Source organism: Trachypithecus francoisi, unplaced genomic scaffold (assembly GCF_009764315.1).
Source record: "Trachypithecus francoisi isolate TF-2019V2 unplaced genomic scaffold, Tfra_2.0 Lachesis_group9, whole genome shotgun sequence".
In the NCBI taxonomy this organism is placed as follows: domain Eukaryota; kingdom Metazoa; phylum Chordata; class Mammalia; order Primates; family Cercopithecidae; genus Trachypithecus; species Trachypithecus francoisi.
The window spans coordinates 42,787,269-42,801,902 of record NW_022681474.1 but is presented as its reverse complement, the minus strand read 5'-3'; the positions used below and the strand labels follow the sequence as shown (position 1 = coordinate 42,801,902).

The 14,634-nt window shown below is 45.3% G+C and overlaps 1 long non-coding RNA gene across 1 annotated transcript; it reads right to left on the bottom strand.

Moving 5' to 3' along the window:
• Positions 1–1,748: 1,748 nt before the first annotated feature.
• LOC117082355 lies at positions 1,749–13,429 on the bottom strand. Its single transcript, XR_004436563.1, has 3 exons — positions 13,338–13,429; positions 2,166–2,612; positions 1,749–2,034 (listed from the first exon to the last, which is right to left on the bottom strand). It is a non-coding gene; the product is annotated as an uncharacterized LOC117082355 (long non-coding RNA).
• Between the last annotated feature and the right edge of the window lie 1,205 nt (positions 13,430–14,634).

The window sequence follows — 14,634 nt, the reverse complement described above, 5'->3', positions numbered from 1 at the left end:
GGCATGTACCACCATGCCTGGCTAATTTTTGTGTCTTTAGTAGAGACAGGGTTTCACCATGTTGGCCAGGCTGGTCTCCAGCTCCTGACCTCAAGTGATCTGCCCACTTTGGCCTCTCAAAATGCTGGGATTACAGGTGTGAGCCACCATGCCCAGGTGGAACATCATTTTTACTTGAAAACATGTCTGATAGGCAAATTAAGATTACTCTGATTATTCAGTATCTGGTAGATGACACTTTCTCAAAATTGAATGCAGAGAGTCTCTTGTTTCAAGAAAAATAGCTGATGGTGTGGTTACCAAAACTAAAACTGAAGTGTCCCCAGGAAACAGGGTTTTGGACAACTCATTCAGCAACATGAGCTTGAGTGTTTCCCAATACTTACAGGATTTTCTGATGAGATCAGGGGTAATAAAAATTAATTTGATTTCTTGGATGTTATATAGTTAAATGGGTCAATACTTCAAAACATCTCTGGCTGGTGAATCAATATTTTCTAAATGACCAATGCATCATACTCCAAAATTGTGCATGGATAAAAGGTCCATTTAAAGCACAAGACAGAAACATGGAATTTAAAGTAAATCAGGTACCAAAAGTTCATTGATATAGTTTCAGATTTCATATCACAACTAAACTAAGAGACTGCCACATGCTGAGTTTTGGTGTAGTATCAAAAGAGAATAGCCACAGTTATCTGAAAAGGCAATACTACTTTCTTTTCCAACTACAAATCTGAATGAGTCTGGATTCTTTCCACAAACTTCAACAACAATTTGCAACAGATTGGATGCAGAAGCAGATATAAACATTTAGCTGTCTTTTATTAAGCTAGATGCTAAAGAGATTTGCAAAAAGGTCAATACCATCTTTCTCATTAATTTTTTTCTGTTTTGAAAAATAGTTACTTTGAATTAAAAATATTTGTGCTAATGTATAGTAGGTTTTTATTGCTATTGCTAATTGCATTATTAAATAAATCTTTTTAATGTTTCTCAGTATTAGTTTTTCATATTGATAGATATAACCTACATAAGCAAAAGCTCTTTGGGCTCTCAGTAATTTTTAGGAATAAAATGGGTCCTGAGATCAGAAAATGTGAGATCCTCTGACACAGTCTTTAGCCCTTATCTTGCTAGGTAAATGTATGAATGAGTATACAAATGAATGAATGAATGCATAAATCAAGATGCTGCTGGCAAAAGCATGGTTACAAGTAGCGAAATGGAAAGAGATGAGTTGAATGGAAGCCTTCCAAAGGACAATTCAAGGTAGACTATTAGTGGTTCCTGATTTGGGTATTACACAGGTGGATAACATTTTCAAATTATTTTGGGGCTCTACATAGAGTGGCCAACTTTTTAACTGGTCAAGTAAGGACATTAAAAATAAAACTGCAAGTCTATCATCCTCTTTATTTTCATAAAAGTCAAGATATTTTAATGGGAAAGGAAGGATGGATCTAACCTTGGCACAAAGGGCAGTCTCAAGATTGAATAGATTTGGCTTTGTTGAAAGCTGGACTCCCAGTCCTTGTTTTCCCAGCTTTACCATGGCCCTGTGACTGTATCCTGCCAGACTTTGTAACCATCAATCTAGAGCAGGAGTTGGCAAACTTTTTCTGTAAAGGACCAGAGAGTAAGTATTTCAGGCTTTGCAGGCCATTCAGACTCTCTTGCAACTACTCAACACTGCTGTTGTAGCACAAAAGGAACCCTAGACATTACATAAACAAATATGCGGGTTGTGTGCCAATACACTTTTATTTACAAAAACAGGTGGTGGCTGGATTTGGCCCATGGCCAAACCCTGATGTAGAGAGCTGCATAGGGACATCTGGGTGACTGGAGAGACACTATTCTTGCCTGGCCACCAAGGATTCTGGAATTGCCAAAACTGCTGGGTATACCATTTTCCTGGCAAACAGATCAGGAAAATCAGCTCAAGAATCTAGCTGGTCCACAGGGGTACACACAGCCTGTTGTTTCCGGCATCTGAGGAGTACGGGAGTAGACAAAGTCATCAAACTTCCCCTGTAAAAGCAATATTTAAGCATAGTAAGCACAACCCCATTGGTATCCAAGTGGCCAGCTAAAGAAATGGAAGACAGGCAGGTGAGATGGCCTGTCCACAGCGACAGGAGAGGTAAGTGACAGACCATCACCTGAGCCTGAGCTCTCTGCCGCATGATGTTGCAGGTCCAACACAAGGACACTTTCATCTTGCTCCACACTCTCATGTGGAAAATAGAATCTCAGTTTGATTTAGAGATACATTTAAATGCCCCAATTTCAAGAAAACACCAAATCCATTGTTTTCTTTCAGAACAAAGGAATGCATTCTTAGAAAGTAAATCTCCATTGCCATCTTCTCTCTTCCAGGGCGTCAAGATTTGCCAGGCAGCCTTCTGCCAGCCGTGGGCATGTCCTTCCCCCAGCTGCCAATCTGCTGGTCAGATTAGGGGCACACGCGTATGGTGGCAGAGGCAGGGAAGGATGAGCCGCATCGTTTCTGACATGTGAGCACCGGAGCTGTGAGCATATGGCCTGGAAGCCTCTCCAGGAATTTCACGGGACATTTCATGCGAGTTGAGACTGAGGCATTCAGGAACCTGGATCCAGAGAGAGAAAAAGAGAAATTGCAGAAAATATTTCCCTTTGAAATATTCTCGTCAAATGTGATGGAGAAGAGTTAATATCTGTAAAGAGCTCACTGGAATCATTAAGAAAAAGGTGAAAACTCCAAAAGAAAACTGGAAAATAACATGAACTTATGATTCATAAAAGCAGCACAAATAACCAGTATACTTAAAACGAAATTTATCCTTGCTGTTAATAAACAAATGCAAATTAAAAGATGACTTTTTTTTACTTACATTTTAAAAGAATAACATTTAATGTTGGTGTGAATGCAGTGAAAGGAACATCCTTTGTATATTGCTGGTGAGCAGGAAAATGGGTACATACCAGCTGGAAGTCAATCTGGCACTACATACTAATAGTTATAAAAATAGCCATAATCTTTAACTCAGTAATCCCACTTCCATGAATATGCACAAAATAAACTAAGATCATCACCTACCTCTGACAAAACATCTACCTCTGTGAATGTAATTCATGCTGCTGATAGCTTTTCCTGACAGTTCCACAGGTCATTTCTTGTATACTAGAAACTGAAATTTAAATGCCTCCTTTTTTCCTCCACAAATGATGCTGGGGATTCATATGTGCATAGCTCCCCTCCTATTCAAGTATAGGTTTGGGGGATCCTCAAGCAGAACCTTGTATTTATTTTTGGTTGAGTCAGCCCATCATGTGATCATTTGAATCCTACCCTTGTCATTCCAAACAGCCTCAGCTTTGCCCAGCTTCATGTCAACTTCGAATGACCTTTGTCAGCCTGCCACGTGCACCATCACCCACCTTCCTAGGGGATGGTGTAGTGATACAGCTGAGGATGGGCCCAGTGGCAGGCCACTAGACACCTCCTTCCCTGTTGACTCCTAGCCACTAAACAGCAAGTGGAATTGTTCCACCTATCACAAATCTATTTAACTAGGATTTAGACACATTCCTCTGTTTTGTCCACCTGGTAACCACGAAAAGTAACATCAGGCCAGGCACTGTGGCTCACACCTATAATCCCAGCACTCTGGGAGGCCGAGGTGGGCAGATCACCTGAGGTCAGGAGTTTGAGACCAGCCTGGCCAACATGATGAAACCCCGTCTCTACTAAAAACACAAAAATTAGCCAGTGTGGTGGCGGGTGCTGTAATCCCAGCTACTTGGGAGGCTGAGGCAGAAGAATCACTTGATCCCGGGAGGCGGAGGTTGCAGTGAGCTGAGACCATGCCACTGTACTCCAGCCTGAGCAACAAGAGCGAGACTCCATCTTAAAAAAAAGAAAGAAAGGAAAGAAAGAAAGAAGAAAGGAAGAAAGGAAGGAAAGAAGGAAGGAAGGAAGGAAGAAAGAAAGGAAGGAAGGAAGGAAGGAGGGAGGGAGGGAAGGAGGGAAGGAAGGAGGGAGGGAGGGAGGGAGAAGAAAGGAAGGAAGGAAGGAAGGAAGGAAGGAAGGAAGGAAGGAAAGAAAGATAAGTAATGTCAGATGTCTTGCAGAAGTTCAGCAGAAGCACAATTATAAAGGGCAGGAGAGAAGAGCATGCCTCCAAAGGAAATGCCCCCTACTGTGCCTGGCACTACAGCACTGGCTTTTCTAGGTTTACATCTGACCAGGACTCCCACTTCCTCTCTCCTCAACTCAAACCTCCTGCCTTTCCCCACAGGGCTTTGCTTACCTCCCTTTCACCTAATAATAGACATGGGTTATCTGCCTCTGGCTGCAAGGTGAGCAGAAGGGGGTCTCGAGTCAGGGATTGGATGCCTCACTCTACCATTTACTCCTACTTGAACGTGTCCTTAACCTTTCTGATCCTAAAATCCCTCACCTACAAAATGGACAAAATATGCCCTGTTCTTCCCTCCTTCAAGGGTATTTGTAAAACTCGAAGGAGACAGTGGATGGAAACATGCCTTGTAAACCCAAGGACTGGGCAAAGGGAAGGTAATTGGTCAGTGTCACCACCACTACCAATAAAACATTTTCTCCTTGCTATTTGGTGTAGGGGAAAGGGCAAAGTCTTCTAGAGTGTTCACTAAGTGTGTGAAGGATGAGGGATCAACACCAATGGCTCAGCGGCCGAAAGCTTCTCTGTAGACTTTATAAACAAAAGGGATTTGACACTGGAAATGACTGGACCAAAACCCTAGAATCCTTGAGTGTGGGCCCCTTGAGAGCCAGCCTGACTGGCAGCCCTTGCAGATGAGAAAGTTTCAGTCCCAAAGTGGAGGAGGATGGGTTGAGGTCACACCAAAAGTCAAAGGGAGATGGGGTCCTAGTGCTTTATAGCCCCCCAAACTCTTCTCCTGTCATCAGCTTTCAACAACACTCATTTGAGGGGCCCCAAGGAGATTCCAGGAGATGAGATTAGAAGCTACAAAAACATTGATCTTCAGGCCAGGTGTGGTGGCTCACACCTGTAATCCCAGCACTTTGGGAGGCTGAGGCTGGCAGATCACGAGGTCAGGAGATTGAGACCATCCTAGCTAATATGGTGAAACCCTGTCTCTACTAAAAATACAAAAAAAAATAAAAAATAAAAAATAAGCCAGGCTGGGTGGCAGGCGCCTGTAGTCCCAGCTACTCGAGAGGCTGAAGCAGGAGAATGGTGTGAACCCAGGAGGTGGAGCTAGCAGTGAGCTGAGATTGTGCCACTGCACTCCAGCTTGAGTGATAGAGTAAGACTCCGTCACCAAAAAAAAAAAAAAAAAAAAAAAAAATGGATCCTCAAAAACATATATGAATATAAAATCCAAGGGAACAAAGCCATCCTTAAAGGCTCCACCTGCAGTTCATTAATATTCACTCCAGTGGTTTGTCATAATACGTTGGCATTTTGGGGGGCAGTGGGGAGGGGAAGTCTGTTCCACACCTTCATTTCCAGGGAAGCTTCCCCAATCTTGAATCTGCCTGGGAAACCTTGAGTCCACAGTCCTATTTCTAGGTGAGGAAACTTGGAGTCATCCGTAATTCTCCTCTCTTCATTCCACAAGGCAGGAATCCTTGGTCCCTGGTGACCCTAGAGATCCTAGATCTGTGCCTGATTCACCGCAGCACTCAGTGAATCATGCTGCTGCATGAATGCATTTGTTGACTGAGTCCCCAGGGGGTTAACTGACTTTCCCAAGCACTAGGTGGCAGGGGCTGAGGAGAAAACTGCTTCCTCCCTCCTTCCTCTTATATGCAATTCATAGAATCACAGGATGTTCAAGACAAACATACCTGTGTAGATCATATTCTTCCCCAACATCAAAGCCCTTTGATTTCCTCAGGTACCTTTCTTGGCAGCCACACTGAGCATTTTCAGTTACTCATCATTCAACAAATATTTGAGAAGTGCTTATTTTATACAAAGAGGAAAGTTAAGTAATGCAACATCTCTGACCTCCAAATCCCTTTCCACCTCTAACATCCTCCGGGCCTGAGATGAAAATCCCAATGGGGTTGGTAACCTGCCCACAGCTGTAGCCAGGCACAATATGGGAATCCCAGTAGCCGCTGGTTGTTCTGTCGCATGTCAAGCTCTGGCTTTTCTGGGGAAGATATTTTCATCAGGAAACTCCATTTGGCCTAAAATGCTGAACCTTACATAAGGATGAGGGTGAGTATTAGCAGCTCTGCCCACAGAGCTGCATTACAATTTGCAGAGTTTCTGAGAGGAGGCTGGGAACTGAGTGCCAGGGTAGTGACAAGCCCTTCGTCTTGGGGACACAGCATCCCCCAGGGCCTGGAAGCATCAAGATAGGTCCATGTAATTCCTCACAATGACATAACTCAAACCTCAGAGCCACTGGCTTCCTATAGCCTGGCTGGGGAACCAAGGTTTAGTATTAGCATCCATCAAACAAAAAGAACTCCAGCAAGGCTTCTTATGCTAAACAGGAGGAAACCCAGGCCCAGTGAGGTTAAACAGCATGCTCTGGCCACAGCTCAAGCAGTGGAACAGACAAGACCACTGCACCATTGGTTCATTGCTGTGTCAAATGTCACCTGGACACATGGACACCCCCTTTTTCAGGGGTAACATGGAGCTGTATAGTTTCACTTCAAGCTATGTGTGAGTATTCTCTCTTATTGGTATGTGGTTGAGAAATTGTTCTTCAGTAAGAAAGGATTAAGTCCATTTTGGGACATCCTATGATAGATATATATAGCCAGTAAAAAATAACATCTTTAGAAAATATTTCAAGGCATGTGACAATATTCATGATCAAATGCTAAATGGAAGTAGCAGGAGGCCAAATTATATATGCACAAGGAACTCTGAGATTGTGGCTATATACCACATTTCCTCCATTGTAATGACATTGATATCAAGAGGTATCATTGACTTAATAATATTTCAGAAAAAAAGGAAAACATTAAATCAACTATAAGTAGCATCCTGATTTTGAAAACATTAAAATACAAAGAATGTACAACCAAGAAGAAAGGAAATGTAGCATAAATTCATCACACAAATGTATGTATGTGTGTGCATGTGTGTGAGTTCATAGGGTTCACAAGAAATACATAAAACATGGAATGATGGTTATCTCTGTGGGAGAGATTTTTATTTTATTTATTCTTTTCAGTATTTTTCAATTGTGTTTCTGATGTGTATGTATATACTAATTTTTTCAATCAGAAAAAAATAAACTTTGTCTGTAGAACAGTCAAAGCTAATATAGGGAAAATACACGTGATTTTTTGACGTACCCAAGGCAGTTTCCATTTTCCAGTCTTTATTTTTTTTAGCATTTCATTTAGTTATGTTTCTATCCTCTGGTCTTTAGGCACAGTTTAGCATTCCCTCTTCCATGAACGATAATAAGGCTCCCATAATGCCTTTCCCCACTCTGCTGCATTTTAGCGGTACCAACATCTCTCACGAAAATTAGGTACAATGTCATAACGCAGGTGCCACCAGCATGTTTTAACATCCCACCCTGCACTGCAAGCAGAGTTCTTTGTCAAATGTCCACCTGGGAAAAATTATACAGACTTCAGTGCTAAGAGACTCTGCTGTTTTTTGAGAAAATATTATCTTGACTATATAATCTTTCCTTTTTTCCCCACCTGGTAAGAAACTCAGAGTCAAATTTGAAACTCCCTATGGTAACTCTGTTGATCCCTAGGGTGGGGCTATTCGTGCACTTTTTTCCTTTGGTTCTGATTCTTGAGATAAAAGATTTGATTTGATTTTCTGTGTTCTTTTGTAAGAAGCTGCAAATCATTAATGGAAAAGGCAGGAAATAAATAAATACATAGAATTATTGTTTGTGAAACGTTTCACTTCTCTCATTTTAGTACTCACTATATCCTGTCTACTAATCAATCTTGTCAGTTACACTTCTAAACTATGTTCCATATATGTCCACTTTTGTCATCTCCTCTGCCACCCTCCTGGTCCAAGCCACCAGCATCCCCGCTGGACAGTAACAGCAGTCTCCTCATGCCTTTCTGTGTTTTCTCTTGTCCCTCCTCTGTTCCATGTATCTCCTCAAAGAATACCTTTGGCCACCCATGAAAAGCTAGACCCCCACTCATCCTCTCTCTCAGATGTCACTCTATTTTACTACCCTTGTAGTGCTTACAATGCTTGAAATAATCTTCATGTGTTTGTTTAATTGTTTTCTTTTCTCTATCTTCTCCCCATTCCCAAAACAAGAGCTCTATCCTGTCAGATGCTACATTCTCAGTGCCCAGGACCACCCGGCACATTGGAAGTTCTCAGTATTTGCTGAAATCAATGAAAAGCCCTCTCATCTCCAGCATCCCCCTAGCCATGGGCAGGAATTCCCCAAGCACGTGCGTGCATTTTCCAACCATGAGCAAATCTCCCTTCTGCTAGCCCCTCCAACCTCTCAGCAAGGGGCTCGCCTAACCTGTCTGTGGTGGGAGAGTTTCCACAATCTGTGCCTCATGGGAGACCGGACTAAAGGCTGGTGAGGGAAGCAGATGACAGTGGCGATGAGGACCTGCTCAGGATGCCGTCAGCAGGATCGGGATCTCTGGAAAGGTCCAGAGAGGCCTGCAGCCCCACACATTATCCCAAGGATCATCCCCTATCCTTTCTCATTAATTCATTTGCCAGACATTCAAAAACTGCATTAAAATTCTTTGCCCTAAAGGAGCAAAACTTCACAAAGAGACCTCACACACTCTAAGAGACTTGTTCCTGGAGAAGAATTTTCTCCAAGGCAATAAATAATCAAGTCCTTCTTTTCTCTGGCTGTTTCCTCCTTCCAGGAACTGTATGTGTAGGTTCCACTAAGACCAGAGCTCTTGCCCTGACATTCCCTTTTTGCTAAGAAGCCTTCCTGGTTCATCAGCTTGCAGGAACCCCTCTCTGCTCTTCTCTGGGCCCCAATGTCAATAAAAGACATTTATTGAGGTTCAGGGAGAAGCCCCCCAACCTCCTCCCAGAAGACATTTTACCCAGTTATTCCAGGGACTACAGATGATCCCTAATTCCTCTTTATATCCTCTTCTTTTGGGCCTATCAGTGCAAACACAGGCCAAGGTATCATCCCAGGTGACCTGTGGTTTCTAAGCTCAATATGCAAACCACTGTGGTCTCCCCACATTAAGTAACTTCCATGGGAGATTGTTGGGGCAGTGACTGGCCTGGGGGTTGTGGGCCCCGGAAAAATCCCCTTTGTGTCACAGGAATATCAGTACTTGGAGGAGGATCCGAGCAGCTAAGAGAAGAATGCTAAGGGTGGGCCCCATCTGTGAGCATGTGAATGGGATGGGGCAGGAGAGATGGCTAATGCTTTGTCTTGGGGACTTGGAGATTTTGGATCTCAGAGCATTTGGTATATGAACCCCAGGTAGCTTCAGTACCCTCCTGGGTGCCCCACCCCTCCCTCCGACCCTAGGCACTGCCCAACACTCCAGGAAACTCTTAAAGGGGGCTCTAGTTCAGGCTCACCAATTTGGGGGACTTCAAAAACATGGTAGGTTAGTGCGAAACATCCACTGTCCCCAGATATAGCTAAGGTAGCTGAGGCAGAGAGAGTTATGCAGCAGCCTAGGAGACCAGCCTAAGTCCAAGGCTGCACTGAATCTGGGTATGAGATTTCCATTTCCCTCTTTCTTTCTGCAGGGCCCAGCTGAAATCTGTGTCATACACATGTATGAAATATTTAAACCTCTCCCAAGGAGCATCATGTCACTTCTAAATCAATTTATTCTAATCTAATCCTCATCTGCCATGGTTTTCTGGGCCAGCGCCATCAAGAAAGCCTCTTGGCAGGTGAGAGAGACTGAAAACACAGGGCATTTGTTTTTAATAGGGCCTCTACAGCCAGCAGTTTCCAATACAGCAACGTACACACACACACGAAATATGGCTGCTCTTTGGAGATGACCCCTGACATGCTCTGAGACCCATGCAGAGTGGTGCTTGCCAAACTGTGAGCATAAAGTCGTCAGAAGCACCTTAAAACTACAAGCACCAAGGTGAAGTGAGGCAGGCGAGGATGCCCGGCCAACAGCAGGGGGAAGGCTGGAAGAGGCCTGTTGTCGTGTTACCAAGTGGCCTTTTAGTATCTTCAGCCGTAAAAGGCACTGTTTACTCCATCTCTGCCTGGGTTTCAATAGGATTTGCTTTTTCCCGGCTCTTTTTTTTTTTTTTTTTTTTTGACAGCAATGCTCCGAAATGCAGAAACAGGCTTCAACTTGCTTTTCCAGCAGGCACAGCTGTGGAACTCTAGACGCAGTTGGGCTCTAGGCACAGGGAGCTTCGGGAGTTCTCGTGGTGGCTACAGGGCCCTGTGTGCAAGGGGAGGGACTATGGGAGCCGCTCTCACTGGACCCAAAATTCTCTGACCAAAGATTCCTTCTTTAGAGAGCTGTCTGCTGCTGCCGTGCCATCGCCAGCCCTTCCCAGCCAAAATTCCCACTGGGACCCCATGCCTGCATCAGCTGAACGCAGGGCAGGAGATACATCCACAGTTCTGCCCAACGGGTGGGGCTGTGAGGGACCCTCAACATCAAACCTGACAGCCTGGCAGAAATGAGTCTGGGACTTCTGAGTCCAACTTACCCATGCTGGTAAGTCCAACTTACCCAGCCTTGCCCAAAAGGTAGGGCTTCCTCCGTATAGGATTTCCTTGACTACAGAAACTCTCGAATTCTGTTTTCTGGGGTGAAGGGGATTGAGGTCCCACCTGGAAACCAAACTCAGTGAGTAGCTGTGTCTCTTGCAGGCTCAGGGACTCTCCCAAATTGTCAGGAACCTGACACCTCCCTTAAGTGGGAATTTAATGTTGGAGAACCTAGGCTTGAACAGAATAAGGTAGAATGGAGTTCAAATTTCATCTCTGGCACATCTCGGCTGTATGATGTTAGGAAATCACATTTCAGGGTCTTAGTCTGTCTATCGGGAAAACAGGTGTAATAACACGAATCTCTAGCTGAGAAGTAAATGAGATCGTTCACAGAGGGTGCTCTACACGCTGCCTGGCAGTGGAAAGTCTCTCTACATGGCAGGGATTATGGGTGTCCCTTCGTGGCACAAATCCAGTTTTCCTCTCCTTTAGAGGCATGTAGAAGACATTCCTGCCCCTGATAGTCAGTGACTATTGGCTATTTGGTGGTGATCTGTGTCACCCGAGTGTAGGGTGTGTAAGGACAGGCATGCTTTTAACACAGTCTCTCCCCCTTCCTTGGTGAGCCACTCTTTGTAATGGCAGCATCACTAGATGATGGGGGTCTCACTAGGCTGGATCTCTGAGACAGTACCTGGAGCAGAGCCCTTTACCAGCTCCTGCAGGGACTGGCATGTAAGCCAGAAATAAAACTCTATTGTATTAAGCTACGGAGTCTAGTTACCTTAGCATGACTCAGTGCATCCTGCAAATACACCATCTGATTCCCTAGCAACCAAGTCAGCACCAAGCCTTTGCTCTTCATTCTGCATTTTGGACATAGGACTTGGAGGCTCTGTGCCCTCCCTCTCCCCCTCCTCCCGGATAGTGAGCTGTAGCTCTCAGCCGCCCCCCACCCACATTGCCTCCCCTCCCTGCTGTACCTCATTGCTGAGGTCTGAGCAGGCTTGGGCCTGGACCAGAGGAAAGTGTGGCAGGAGAAGCAAGGAAGAGCGCTGTCTGGAGCTCCAGATGGACCTGACCCTCAGGGGCTAAATTGCTCTGCTTGACTCAAAGCCCAAGGCAGCAGAAGTGCCCAGCACAGGCTGGCTGCATCTGCAACCCCCTTCCCCTGGCACCATGGTTATAAACTCCTTCCCATAGAGAAGCAGAGAAAGGTCACACTGACCTCTTGTTTCCTCCGAATCAGCCAAATTTTCACTCTTCTGTTGAGGTCTGAATGCTAAACAGTGCCTTTTACGACTGAAGATATTTTCCACAGGGCTGTAAAAAGTGAGCTAGAGGGACTGTCCACACCAATTCCATGGTACAGAGTAGGAAACTGAGGACTGAAGAAGGACAGGACTTGCACAGTAGCAATTATTGTCATGAGACCACAATCCTGCTACCAGCGTAAACACTGGGCACAAATGTCAATTAATCTGATTTTTCTAGAATCTGGAATTTGCTTGTCCACAGCTAAGTGGTTTAGCCAAGTAGATAACTTCTGCTGACCAGGGATGTGATGTCCACTCTGAAAAGACCACAGTTTGTCCTAACCAGAGAGCGAACCCAGAGAGGCAATCTGCATGGTTGAGGCTGCCTGGCTGCCCAACAGGGCATGAGTTTTCTGTGTGCTCAGGAGGGAGGTCCTCTGGTGGGTCCTTTGCATCACCACCCCCAGTGTTCTCCACTTATTCTGAATCATTTCTTTCAGAAGTAAAAACGCCCCAAAAGTAATAACTCTGAGGCAAGAAGAGCCCTTGAAGACCGCATAGATGGCCGCCACTTGGAGCCTCTCCATGGCCCTCTCACCAAGCAGTCATCGAACCTCTGGCTAAAGCCCTGCTGTGATGGGCAGCTCACTACCTCCCATGGTAGTTATTCCATCGTGGGCTTTGCCTCAGTATCTAAGTGGGATGTCCCCTCTCTGCTCCAGATCTTCCCTTTGGGCCGTGCTAAATTCCTCTACCCCATGATAGCCCTTCTAGAATGGGAGGCTCCTTGTGAATCTTCTCCACCAGGGCATGAACAGTCCAAGGCTATCAGCTTTCTTCACGTAACTCAGTGTCCCCTCTCCTCACCTCCAGCCCCCTTGCTCCTCAAAGAATGCTCTGGCAGCGTGGATATCACCTGCGATCGTGTAGAAATGCAGAGTATCAGGCCTACCCCAGACCTCCTGAATCATTATCTACATCTTAAGATCCCCAGGGCCCAGTGTGGTTCTCATGTCTGTAATTCCAGGGCTTTGGGAGGCTGAGGCAGGAGGATTGCTTAAAAGTCCAAAAATTCAAGACTAGCCTGGGCAACACAGCAAGATGTAGTCAACACACAAAAAAATTAAAAATTAGCAGAGTGTGATGGCGTGTACCTGTATAGTTCCAGCTACTCGAGAGGCTGAGGAGGTTAAGGTTGCAACGTGAGCCATGATTGTGTCACTGCATTCCAGCCTGGGCTACAGAGTGAGACCCTATCTCTAAAACAAACAAAAACAAACAACAACAACAAACAAGATCCCCAAATGTTTCCTGGCCACATGAAGTGTGGGAAGCACTGGCCTAGATACCTCCCACTGCCCATGTAGCTCTTAGAGTAGAGGTTCCAGAATGCAACTCTCTCTCAGGTATGCAGGGCAGGACTCTCACCTCTCTCCTAAGCACTCTTTAGAGCTGCAGAACGCTGACAACACAAAGGATCCTGGGTCCACCCAGACCTCAGAGTCGTCTTCACAGGAACTGTTCCCACGCTGCATCTGCCCTTCTGGGTCAGGGGGTGGGGTTCGTATGTGTTGGGTCAGGTGTTGACACTTACATTTGCCAAATTAAACATCACTGTTCTTTCAACTCTGTCTCACCTACTATTCAACCCATCGGCTTTCAAATCTGTCTACACATTAGGATCACCTGATGGACTTTTGGTACAATCTCTGATGCCAAGACCCCATTCCGGAAGACTTGAATAGACTCTCTGGGGAGTCTATTTTGTGGGTGTCAGGTCTTTTTTTTTATGCTTCCAAGGCAATTCTAATATGCCATTAGGATGGAGAGCCACTGGTTTACTACATCTGTTAAGAAGTGAATTTTATTTATTTATTTTTCAACCACACTCTGGGATCCATCAGTGTAGTCAGCTCACTTCTGACAGTGACTCTGGGCTCATGGGCCAGGTGTCTATTGGCTACTACCACAACATTGCTATGTAACAACCACAAAAATCTGAGTAAATACAATAATAAACACTGTGCTGGCCAGCATAGGCCATGGTGGCTTGGTGGCCCTCCCAGATTGTGGAACTGGATTAGCCATGCTTCTAACTGCAGGTGTGTGGGTAGGGCAACCCGCTTTTCCCGGTTTGCCCAGAACTTTCTTAGTTTGAGTACTGAAAGTCCCAACTCCCAGGATACGCCTTGGTTCCGGGAAAACCGGGATGGTTGAATACCCATCCATGGTTGGCCTGGGTAGCTCTGTTACCTGTGTCTCATCCTCCTTGGATGAGCAGGCTAGCCAGGCATGTACCTTTCAAGATGTTGGCAGAGACTTGAGAGAGCAAGTGGGCCCAAGAGAGACCCAGCCTCGGATGGGCTCACTGCCGCCGCCCAGCACAGGTGAGCTTTGTCCACCATGTTGGCCAGAAGTCTCCAGTCCCAATTAAACTTCATCGTTACAGACTTAGCCTGGTTTCAGGCTCTGGCCATCTTTCTGGATCTTTCTTCAGGCATCTAGCATGTTGTCCAAAGCCAGTTACACAGCTGAGCCCAAAGTGAAGGGGCATGGAAAAATATTCCGCCCACAATGAGGCCATGGCAGGCATGTCAGTGCAGAGAAGGCTAAATAATAGGGGCCAATCATTCCATCTCCCACAGGCAGAGAGGCTCTGGCTTCCAACTGTGGATGACCTTAAGTCCTTCCTTGACTGCCAACTCTCTCTGGGGAACCCGGTTAT